Source organism: Lacerta agilis, chromosome 11, assembly GCF_009819535.1.
Source record: "Lacerta agilis isolate rLacAgi1 chromosome 11, rLacAgi1.pri, whole genome shotgun sequence".
NCBI classification, from domain to species: Eukaryota; Metazoa; Chordata; class Lepidosauria; order Squamata; family Lacertidae; genus Lacerta; species Lacerta agilis.
Window position 1 is genome coordinate 56,441,131 of NC_046322.1, and position 11,019 is coordinate 56,452,149.

Genomic DNA, 11,019 nt, shown 5'->3' on the forward strand with positions numbered 1-11,019 from the left:
CAAGTTGAAAAATGGCTTCAATGAACTTGACCCAGCACATCATATAACTCTGGCAGTTAAGGTCAAAGTTCTTCAAATCTTAGTTAGGGGCAGTGGCATAATTTTTCCATGAACCTCACAACTCATTTGGATATAATGTCTGATTGCTACTGACATATCAGAATTTTGCTAAATTTCTTCTCAGGACTATCACTCTACAAAGGTCCTTGACTTCCTATGTAAAGCCCCTGTGGTAGTCTAAAAAGTGATGGTTCTCTTATTTGCGTATCGAGGACCTCAAGCCACCCCCCCCCCCAATGACTTGACACAGGTGACATAAATTTTTGTTTGGGTTTTTGGCAATAATTTAGGCCACAACTTAATTTAAATACAAATTCGGTGAGTGGTTGCGTAGGCATTGGTTCAGACTACTGTCCTACCGGGACAGAGGCTGGCCTAGAACCAGCGATTGGGAGAATGCCGCTGAGGAGAGTTAAGGAGCGGTGGTCAACGTTTCCCTCTCCCCAGAGGTCCCGGGGACTCGGCTACGGCCCTAACCCCTACCAGGGGTTCGGACAAAGCATAAGAGTCGCCGGATTCCTTTAACGGAATTCCCAGTATCATCATGATTCTGGATGGGAACCGCCCAATCCAGCAATCCACACAGGAACCAATGCCTAACCGCCAACCTTACAAGTTGTGACAAGTTGCTACTGCAGTAGGCGAAAACCAAATGGCAACAGCCAATCAGCCAGATGGAAAATTCCTACTGGGCCACTGCCCCAAAGCAGACGACCCCCATGACAGGCAGTTGCAAGGTCAAGCAGAGGCCTAAAGAAAAAGAGAGGGGGATGGGTGATCAGAAGCCGAAGCCAAGAGAAAGATCACCCTGCGTGCAGAGAAATATATAGGACTCTAAGCTGTCCATCACAAATTGCTACATCTAGCTTTGCCCAGCAACACCTCTTGACCCTAGGCCGGCTGCCGGCCCCACCCCCACAGGGCAGGGAAGTGTTTTGCCAGGTCCCGACCGCAACACGTGCTCTTACTCAAGGTAGAACCCGATTTACAGAGGCTTTCTATCTTGAGTAACGGGTTCTAATGTGAGTTTGAAAGAAGCGTGGGAAGCTGAATTTGTTTTGACAGAAGATAAAACTTGTCAAGCATCGTGGTAAAAGCCTTCAATTAGAGTTGTGCCTGCTAGGGTTAAATAATCTATAATGAAAGTAGTACTGTGCTTGTATTCAACCCCTATGAAACTAGAATGAATACTGATCTTTCTAATATATGTTGGAGGATTTAGCAGGTGGTAGACTATTTTTTACCAGACACAGAGATCTCAGACCCTCCATTGTGTTGCAGCAAGAAACCAGGATACCCGCCTTCCAGTGTGTGCTCTCGTGCGAGTCATGTGACCCATGAGGGAGCACAGTGCTCCAAAATACGTGTTTTGGGGCACCGTGCTCTCACACAAGATCAACCGCCAACAGAAGCGCATATTTTGGGGTTGCAATCTGTGTTTTGGGACCCCCCCAAAAAATGGGTGTCCTGGTGTACAGTTGAGAGGTATGAGATCTTGCCTGATTGTACATTCCACTTGGATACAATATTTTCATGATATTGAAAAACCTCTGAAAAAACATTTGTTCAGGGATCACAATGACACCTTGCATACTGTTACCAGTTGCTATGCTTTGCTATAATATTTGTATTCCACTTTTCCAACTACGGTCCACGGACCACCAGACATTGCAATCACAGTACTATCAAACACATAAAGCAAATAATAAATTCATCAAAATGATTAATGAAGTTCAACAAAGCCCATAGCAACATCTACTACAAAAAATGTAGCAAATATTTGGGGGAAATTATGCAAGGCAGTCTTATTTGTCTAGGATGCAGGTTGAGAAATAGAAAAAAGACATTGTGAGCTCTAGCTCAGATGAGAATGGCTAAAACTAAAAAGCTTCCTTTGGAACAACACAGGTGATGGTTGTCCGTTGGCTGAATATGGTCCAGGAGCCTAGCAATGCTTGCAGTTCACTTGCGCTAGTCAGTAGCATTAGTAACCTCTTTTCCACAGCACACACATACTTTTGCACAGGAAGTCTTCCCATTTCCAGTTTAGCATTGAAGCATCAGATCAGAAGGAAGGAGGTTGCCGTACAGAGGAAGCCTGCCTTAGGAGTAAACTTGGCTTCTTGTAAGTCTAGGACAGATATCAAAGATTTCAAAGGAAACAGCCTTTCGCTCTACATATTGCTCTTGTATATGAAAAGATAATGCGACTGAATAGTATTTCCTTTATCTTGCCAGGTATAATGCTGCTCTTTCATGTTGTGAGAGGAAATTGAGATAGATTGGTATGCAGACTGACTGTAGAACATCTGTATGTGGAGCGAATATATATGTGATCTCTAAGAGAACGCATCAATTGAAATATCACGCTTCTGGACATGTTCTGAGACGGTTAAGAACTTTTGTTTTATTGTATTAGCATGCCATTCCCCCCCTTTTTCTTCAATGCATAAGAAAACAACTGTGTTTTTTTTTTTTTTTAAATGGATTGGAAAACCCAGGAGCACTGCAACAAGACAACTAGTATACCAGTCTCCTCTCTGTTAACTATTTTCCCATTATCCTCCAAGGCTAACATTTGCTCCCTGCCACCAAGTTGCCAGAGGAAATTGCAATTGTCATTCCCTTTCTCCCTCGTGGTAGCTCAGTGGTGACCCACGTGCATAACATGCAGACAGTCCTAGGTCAGGTGTTCCCAAACTGTGGTCCATGGACCACCAGCAACCCACAAGGTTCACTCAGGTGGTTTATGAACACTTAAAGCTTGAATTCAACTTGTAACACAATTATTTTTTTTTTTATAAGATTTTATTATTTTCAATTAAGACAAAAGAAAAACATAACATAAACACCAACATTAACAATACAGAAATACAATACATAAACACAACACAAAAACACAATCAATCAATTACAATAAAAGAAACATATACAAACCTTTAAACTAACATTTATCCTCTTACTTTTCTTGTTACTATCTTCTCTATTTTAGGGGACTTCCCCCATTCCCTCCACTGTCTTCAAAATCATATATATCTTCTAGGTAGCTTTGTATCTTATTCTATTCACATTTGCTCAATTTTTAATGTGCTTTACTTTACTTAATTATATCTTAACTTAAACACCAAGTCTTAACATATTTTCTAACAAATAAATCATTCACACAAAAATATCTTGCTAACAATTTTATCTAACATAAACCTGCTAAAGCCGCTGTTCTATTTAATTCTGCTCAAATATTCAATTTTACTGATTTAACTAGATAGTCTTTAAATTTCTTCCAGTCCCATGACACCTTCTCCTCCCTCTGGTCCCGGATTCTGGCGGTCAGTTCTGCGAGTTCCATATACTCCATCATCTTCATCTGCCATTCTTCCACCGTTGGTATCTCTTCGCCTTTCCATGTTCTTGCCAATAAGATTCTAGCTGCTGTTGTGGCATACATAAAAAACACTCTATCCTGACTGGGTATCTCTTCATTAGTTATGCTCAGAAGAAATGCCTCTGGTTTCTTACAAAAGGTAACCATCATTACCTTCTTGAGTTCGTTATAAATCTTATCCCAGAAAGCATTTACCGCTGGGCACAACCACCACATATGAAAAAAGGTACCTTTCGCATGTTTACATTTCCAACATACATCTGACATTTTGGTATTCATCCTAGCTATCTTAACTGGTGTCAAATACCATCTGTAAACCATTTTCATTATATTTTCTCTTAAACTATGACAAGCAGTGAATTTGATACCTTTTTGCCACAATCTCTCCCAGTCATCCATCATAATATTATGTCCTACATCTTTCGCCCAGTCTATCATTGACGATTTAACCAGTTCATCTTTCGTATGCCACTCTAGCAAAAGATTATACATTTTGGAAAGGTTTTTAAAATTCGATTCTATCAGTTCTGTTTCCAGTTTTGATTTTTCTACTTGAAAACCAACTTTTTTGTCCATTTTAAATGTTTCATATACCTGATGATAATGCAGCCAGTCGGGGACCTGGCTTTTCACTTGATCGTAGCTTTTTAGCTTAAAAGAGTCCCCTTCCTGCTGCAATATGTCCATATATCTTAACCAGTTTGCAGACATGTTCGGTCTCTTATAGGCTTTGGCCTCCACTGGAGAGATCCATCTAGGGGTCTTTCTCTCTAACAAGTCTTTATATCTAATCCAAACCTGATACAAGGATTTTCTAACTATATGAGACTTAAAAGTTCTGTGGATCTTAACCTTGTCATACCAAAGGTATGCATGCCAGCCAAACATATTATCATGTCCTTCCAAGTCCAATACATCAACGTTCTCTAGTTTAAACCAATCCTTTAGCCAGCAAAAGGCCGCTGCTTCAAAGTAAAGTCTTAAGTCCGGCAGGGCAAAGCCTCCTCTCTCTTTAGAGTCTGTTAGGATCTTAAACTTGATTCTTGGCTTTTTGCCCTGCCATATAAACTTTGATAGGTCCTTTTGCCATTTCTTAAAGCAATCCAGTTTGTCCAAAATTGGTATGGCTTGGAATAAAAACAGCATCCTTGGTAGGACATTCATTTTTATCACGGCAATTCTTCCCATTAACGACAATTTCAATCTTGTCCATATCTCCATGTCTTTCTTTATTTCCATCCACAGTTTTTCGTAATTGTCCTTGTACAGGTTCAAATTCTTGGTTGTGAGATTGATACCTAGATATTTTACTGTTTTGACAAAATTGAGGCCAGTGCCTTCCTGTATTCTTTGAATTTGTTCTGCACTCAAATTTTTTCCTAAAACTTTGGTTTTCTGCTTGTTTAATTTGAAACCAGCTACAAGTCCAAATTGTTCAATTATTTCCAAGGCTCTGGGAACACTGCTTTCCGGTTCCTGCAGGGATAACATCAGATCGTCCGCGAAGGCGCGTAGTTTGTATTCTTTCTCTCCCACACGAATTCCTTTTATCTGTTTGTCCTTTCGTATCATATTTAGGAGGACTTCCAGGACCGTAATAAAAAGTAAAGGGGAAATAGGGCACCCTTGTCTTGTTCCCTTTTCAACTTCAAACTCCTCCGATATCACACTGTTTACTATTACTTTAGCTCTTTGTTCTGTGTAGATGGCCTTAATGCCATTCAAAATTTTTTCTCCAACTCCCATCCTTTCCAGATTCTTTTTCATAAATATCCAAGAAACTTTATCAAATGCTTTCTCTGCATCAACAAACAGTAGTGCCGCATCTGTGTTTATGTTTCTCTCCAGTTTTTCTAAAATATCCACAATAATTCTCGTGTTGTTACTAATTTGTCTTCCTGGCAAGAAACCTGCTTGGTCTCTGTGTATATAATCTTTCAACACTCTTTTCAACCTTGTAGCCAATACATTTGCAAAAATTTTATAATCCACATTCAAAAGGGATATTGGACGGTAATTTTTCATTTGAGTCTTATCCGTATCTGGTTTTGGAATCAGTGTGATAAAGGCTTCTTTCCACGTCTCTGGTGCCCTATCTCCTTCTAGTATTTTGTTGCAAATTTCTCTTAGCGGCTGTGATAGCCAGTCTTTCAATGTCTTATAATATTTTGCTGTTAATCCATCCGGTCCTGGAGCCTTCCCTAATTGCATGTTATTTATTGCATCTTCTATCTCCTGTGTCGATATTGGGTGGTTGAGAGTAGCTAGTTTTTCCTCTGGGACTTTTTGCAATCCGTTCTTTTCCAGAAATCGGTCTATTTCTGCTTCATCTATCTTCTCCTCCTTGTACAGTTGCTTGTAGAATCTTTGAAAACACCATCTGATTTCCTCCGGTTTCTCCACATTTTTTCCATTTACTACCAAATTATTGATGACATTTGCCTTTTGTCTTTTCTTCAATTGCCAAGCTAGTAGTTTTCCACACTTATTAGCCGATTCAAATGTTCTTTGTTTCATCATTTTCACTTTCCATTCAATGTCCTGATTCATTATATTAGCATATTGGGTTTGCAAGTATTTGATTTCTTTTTGGATTTTAACACATCTGGGATGTCCTCTTAATTCTTTTTCCTTTTCTTTGATTGATTTCAACAATCTCTCCATTTCTGCATTTTGTTGTCTCTTCTTTTTTGCTTTTTCACTAATGAGAAATCCTCTCATTACCGCTTTACTTGCATCCCAAGCAATTCTTTTCTCCACCTCGGAACTCCAATTTATCTGAAAGTATTCTTTCATCTTTTTCGCCGCTCTTTCTACTAGCTTGGTGTCTCTCATCAAAGCGTCATCCATTCTCCATCTAAAAGAATCCTTGGAAATCATTTTTAAATTTAACTGTACCGGATTGTGGTCTGAAAGAGTTTTAGGACCAATTTCTGCCTTTTGTATTTTTGGAGCCAATTCATTCGAAATCCAAATATAATCTATCCTCGACCATGACTGCTGAGATTCACTAAAATAAGTTGCCTCTGTATCTGTAGGGTTTTTTAATCTCCAAGAGTCCACCAAATTCAAATTATCCACCATTTCGAAAAAAGTCTTTGGGAGTTTCCCATCATTCGTTAATTTGGTTCTTTGAGATCTGTCCATTAGTGTGGAAACTGCACCATTAAAGTCTCCAAGGCAAACTAATTTGTAATCCAAATAGTCCAACAGCAGATCATGTATTTTCTTATAAAAAATTGACTTTCCGTCATTTGGTGCATAAAGTCCCAGAATCAGAAGTTTTTCGCCTTGTATATTAATTTCAATTGCGATGTACCTCCCTTCTTCATCTTTAAAAAGCTGTCTTGAGCTATATTTCTCCTTTACATATATCACTACTCCTCTCTTCTTGACCTTGTCCGATGATATAAACTCTTGGCCTAATTTTTTGTTCTGTAGTAATCTTCTATGACGTCGGGCTATGTGGGTTTCCTGTAAACATATTATATCCAAATTCTTCTTTTCTATGCTGTAAAACACTTGTAACACAATTAAATACAATTGAAACAATAAAACACCAAAGTTTTTCTTGATAAGAAATACATTAGAAAACAAAAATAAACAACTCCTAGCAAAATAAAATAAAAAATTCCTTCCAGTAGCACCTTAGAGACCAACTAAGTTTGTTCTTGGTATGAGCTTTCGTGTGCATGCACACTTCTTCAGATACCAAGAACAAACTTAGTTGGTCTCTAAGGTGCTACTGGAAGGAATTTTTTATTTTATTTTGTTTTGACTATGGCAGACCAACACGGCTACCTACCTGTAACTCCTAGCAGTACTTGATTCATAACATAGAACACAACTACATTATAATAGGATCATGGAGCATCCAGAAAGTGTAAAACAATGTAAACAATGCAGCTACATAAAAGCATGAATCATTCCCAAAATATAATTATAAACAAGCCTCTCTATATTGGGCAAACAGGCCAAACCCTATGCCAAAGGATAAATGGACATAAATCTGGTATCAGGAATCACAAGACAGAGAAACCAGTAGGAGAACACTTCAGTCTCCCAAGACATTCTATACAAGATCTCAAAGTAGCTGTCTTAATACAAAGGAATTTCAGAAATAGACTGGAAAGAGAAGTTGCTGAATTGCAACTCATTACCAAACTTAAAACCATGGAGAGACCTGGTCTGAACAAAGACACTGGATTCTTATCTCATTATACATGACAAAGCTATCTTTAGCCATCTCACCCCTTGCTTTTTCCTGTAAGACCAATTGCAGTCGTTAACAGTCATCAACAGGTTTTCCACACCCATCAGCCAATCACCCATTCCCACCACCCTTCTGAGTAATACCCCTCCTCACTCTGTCACTATATATAAGGGTCTGGCGACTTCTGTTTCAGTGTATCTGAAGAAGTGTGCATGCACACGAAAGCTCATACCAAGAACAAACTTAATTGGTCTCTAAGGTGCTACTGGAAGGAATTTTTTTATTTTTTATTTTGTTTTGACTATGGCAGACCAACACGGCTACCTACCTTTTAGCCTCTTATATGTGCACCTTAAGTATGCATACAAATGCAATGAGAGGCAGAAGCTTGCTTTTGTCAGGTAGTTTTATCTATATTAGATCTAATTTGAAACAAACCAACCCTCATCTTCTTTCTCTGTTCTGATCTTTCATATCTGTCAGAGTTGAAAATCCCTGTTCACAGCAATATGTTGTGGAGAATTGTAGAAGAATAGCCAGTGTTATTTTCCAGCACGCTGTTCAAACAGCAATTCTGGATCACAACTAGGATTGTCCTCATTATCACTTGGTGCCGTTGCTCGCGTTTTGAAAAGATATTGATCCATATACTGCAAATAAATAAATAAAATACTACACTACACTACACTACACTGAAATCTTTAAATGTTTATTTGATTGTCCTTGAATCTTCCTGCCACCACACTCGTGCCAAACCCTGGTTAAGTGCCAAGAGCCCTGGGATCTCACACGGCTCAGCAGAAACTGGGATGGCCCATAACAGTATTTTACTTTGTGGAATACAATTAAGCTGGGTGATAAGGTGGCTCTGAAATGGAAAAATTAAATGAAGGGTCAGGGTTATTTTAGCAAACAGACCTTTATAAATATCCATGTTGCACGTATAGGCCTAGCAAAGCTTCTTTCTGAGCACAAATAGTGTATTTTCTAAGTGGTTAACATACCACAGTGTGCATATAATCACCTGGTGAGGCCAGTATTGCTGTGTTAGTCTGCAAAGTGGTAGTAATTTTTTTATTAGATGGTAGTAAATGCTCATCTGTATCTACCCAGATATTGTTGTACAAATTGCAGCTGGGTAATGCATGAGAAATGGAGAAAGAAATGGAGAAATGGAAGAAATGGAATGGAAATGGAAGAAATGGAGGCAGTGAGAGATTTCACTTTCCTGGGTTCCATGATCACTGCAGATGGTGACAGCAGTCACGAAATTAGAAGACGCCTGCTTCTTGGGAGAAAAGCAATGACAAACCTAGACAGCATCTTAAAAAGCAAAGACATCACCTTGCCAACAAAGGTCCGTATAGTTAAAGCTATGGTTTTCCCAGTAGTAATGTACGGAAGTGAGAGCTGGACCATCAAGAAGGCTGATCGCCAAAGAATTGATGCTTTTGAATTATGGTGCTGGAGGAGACTCTTGAGAGTCCCATGGACTGCAAGAAGATCAAACCTATCCATTCTCAAGGAAATCGGCCCTGAGTGCTCACTAGAAGGACAGATCCAGAAGTTGAGGCTCCAGTACTTTGGCCACCTCATGAGAAGAGAAGACTCCCTGGAAAAGACCCTGATGTTGGGAAAGATGGAGGGCACAAGGAGAAGGGGACGACAAAGGATGAGATGGTTGGACAGTATTCTCGAAGCTACTGGCATGAGTTTGGCCAGACTGCGGGAGGCAGTGGAGGATAGGCGTGCCTGGCGTGCTCTGGTCCATGGGGTCACGAAGAGTCGGACACGACTGAACGACTGAACAACAACAACAACAAATGCATGAGAAGCATTTTGAACACCTGAAGGCCCTGTCTAAATGTTAAGTATGATGAAGATGAGAATGATAGGGAAAATCCATTTAGGGAAAACATGAAACCTTGTAAGATGAACTAGTGATAAACAGGAACTTACCGGTATATTTTTTAAAGGAAAAATGTATATCCTCATATAAAGGTAAAGGTAAAGGCACCCCTGACCATTAGGTCCAGTCGCGGACGACTCTGGGGTTGCGGCGCTCATCTTGGTTTATTGGCCGAGGGAACCGGTGTTTGTCCGCAGGCAGCTTCCGGGTTATGTGGCCAGCATGACTAAGCCGCTTCTGGCGAACCAGAGCAGCGCACGGAAACGCCGTTTACCTTCCCGCCGGAGCGGTACCTATTTATCTACTTGCACCTTGATGTGCTTTCGAACTGCTAGGTTGGCAGGAGCTGGGACCAAGCAATGGGAGCTCACCCCGTCGCGGGGATTCGAACCACCGGCCTTCTGATCGGCAAGGCCTAGGCTCTGTGGTTTAACCCACAGCGCCGCCCGTGTCCCTATATCCTCATATAGTTAGCTGCATATTCATAAATGCAGTAACAGCTGCATTGTTTTTGTTTTTCAAATTGCCCATACTGGCACAATCCTTTTGGATTCAAGGGCTCTTTACATCTCCGTGTAAGTGGCCTTTGAATTGCCCCATCAGTCTTGCTTGGTACAATACTATAGAAGCCATTAAGAAGTCATGGAAGAAGATGGATAATATATATAAAACCTGTGGTAATTATCCGTCTTTCCTAATTACAGGGAGAACTATGGCAATTTCACATATCACTATGTGGTAAATTACTACTCTTTAATGGCACCTCTACTATGTGACCTCACATAATGACATACATTCTTTCCTCCAACAGTATCAGGCTTCCTGCACTATGTATATGCAGGTAGCTTTTTTTTTTTTTCTAAATCTGAATACATCATTCTCATCCTCAGTTAGCTTCTGGAAGTCATTAGGCTTGTGCACACATTTCCTATGCTACCAAATCTACTCTGAGATAAATCTGTTGCCATCTGCTATTGTTACTCCCTACTTGTTTTTTCTTTCTTTCTCCTCCCTTTCATATTTGCAGGTACCTAGATATAACCAGTTCTCTCTTGATTTGTATTCCAGGAGCATCACAGAAACAAAATGGGGTTGAGCCAAACATTATTTTCACACTTGAAACCAACTTTAGTAGAAAATAGTTTCATGGAGGTACTTAATCCAAAGTAGGTGTCACAGTGAAACTGACAAGTTTGTATTCAGGTAGGTCCTGGGAAGAAGAAGAAGAAGAAGAAGAAGAAGAAGAAGAAGAAAGATAGCCCAGGGTTGTTATAAGGTCTACGCACCTGTTTCTTCTATAATGCAGGGTTTTCTCAACTATGTCATCTCTCTCCTCAGAAATAGCAAATCAATATAATACAGTACCCTAAGGTAAAAAGGTTTGCAGGCTGGCTAAAGATGATCATATAGTGCAGTACTATTTTCTACATATTGGGATTCTGTGTTTGTGTTCGG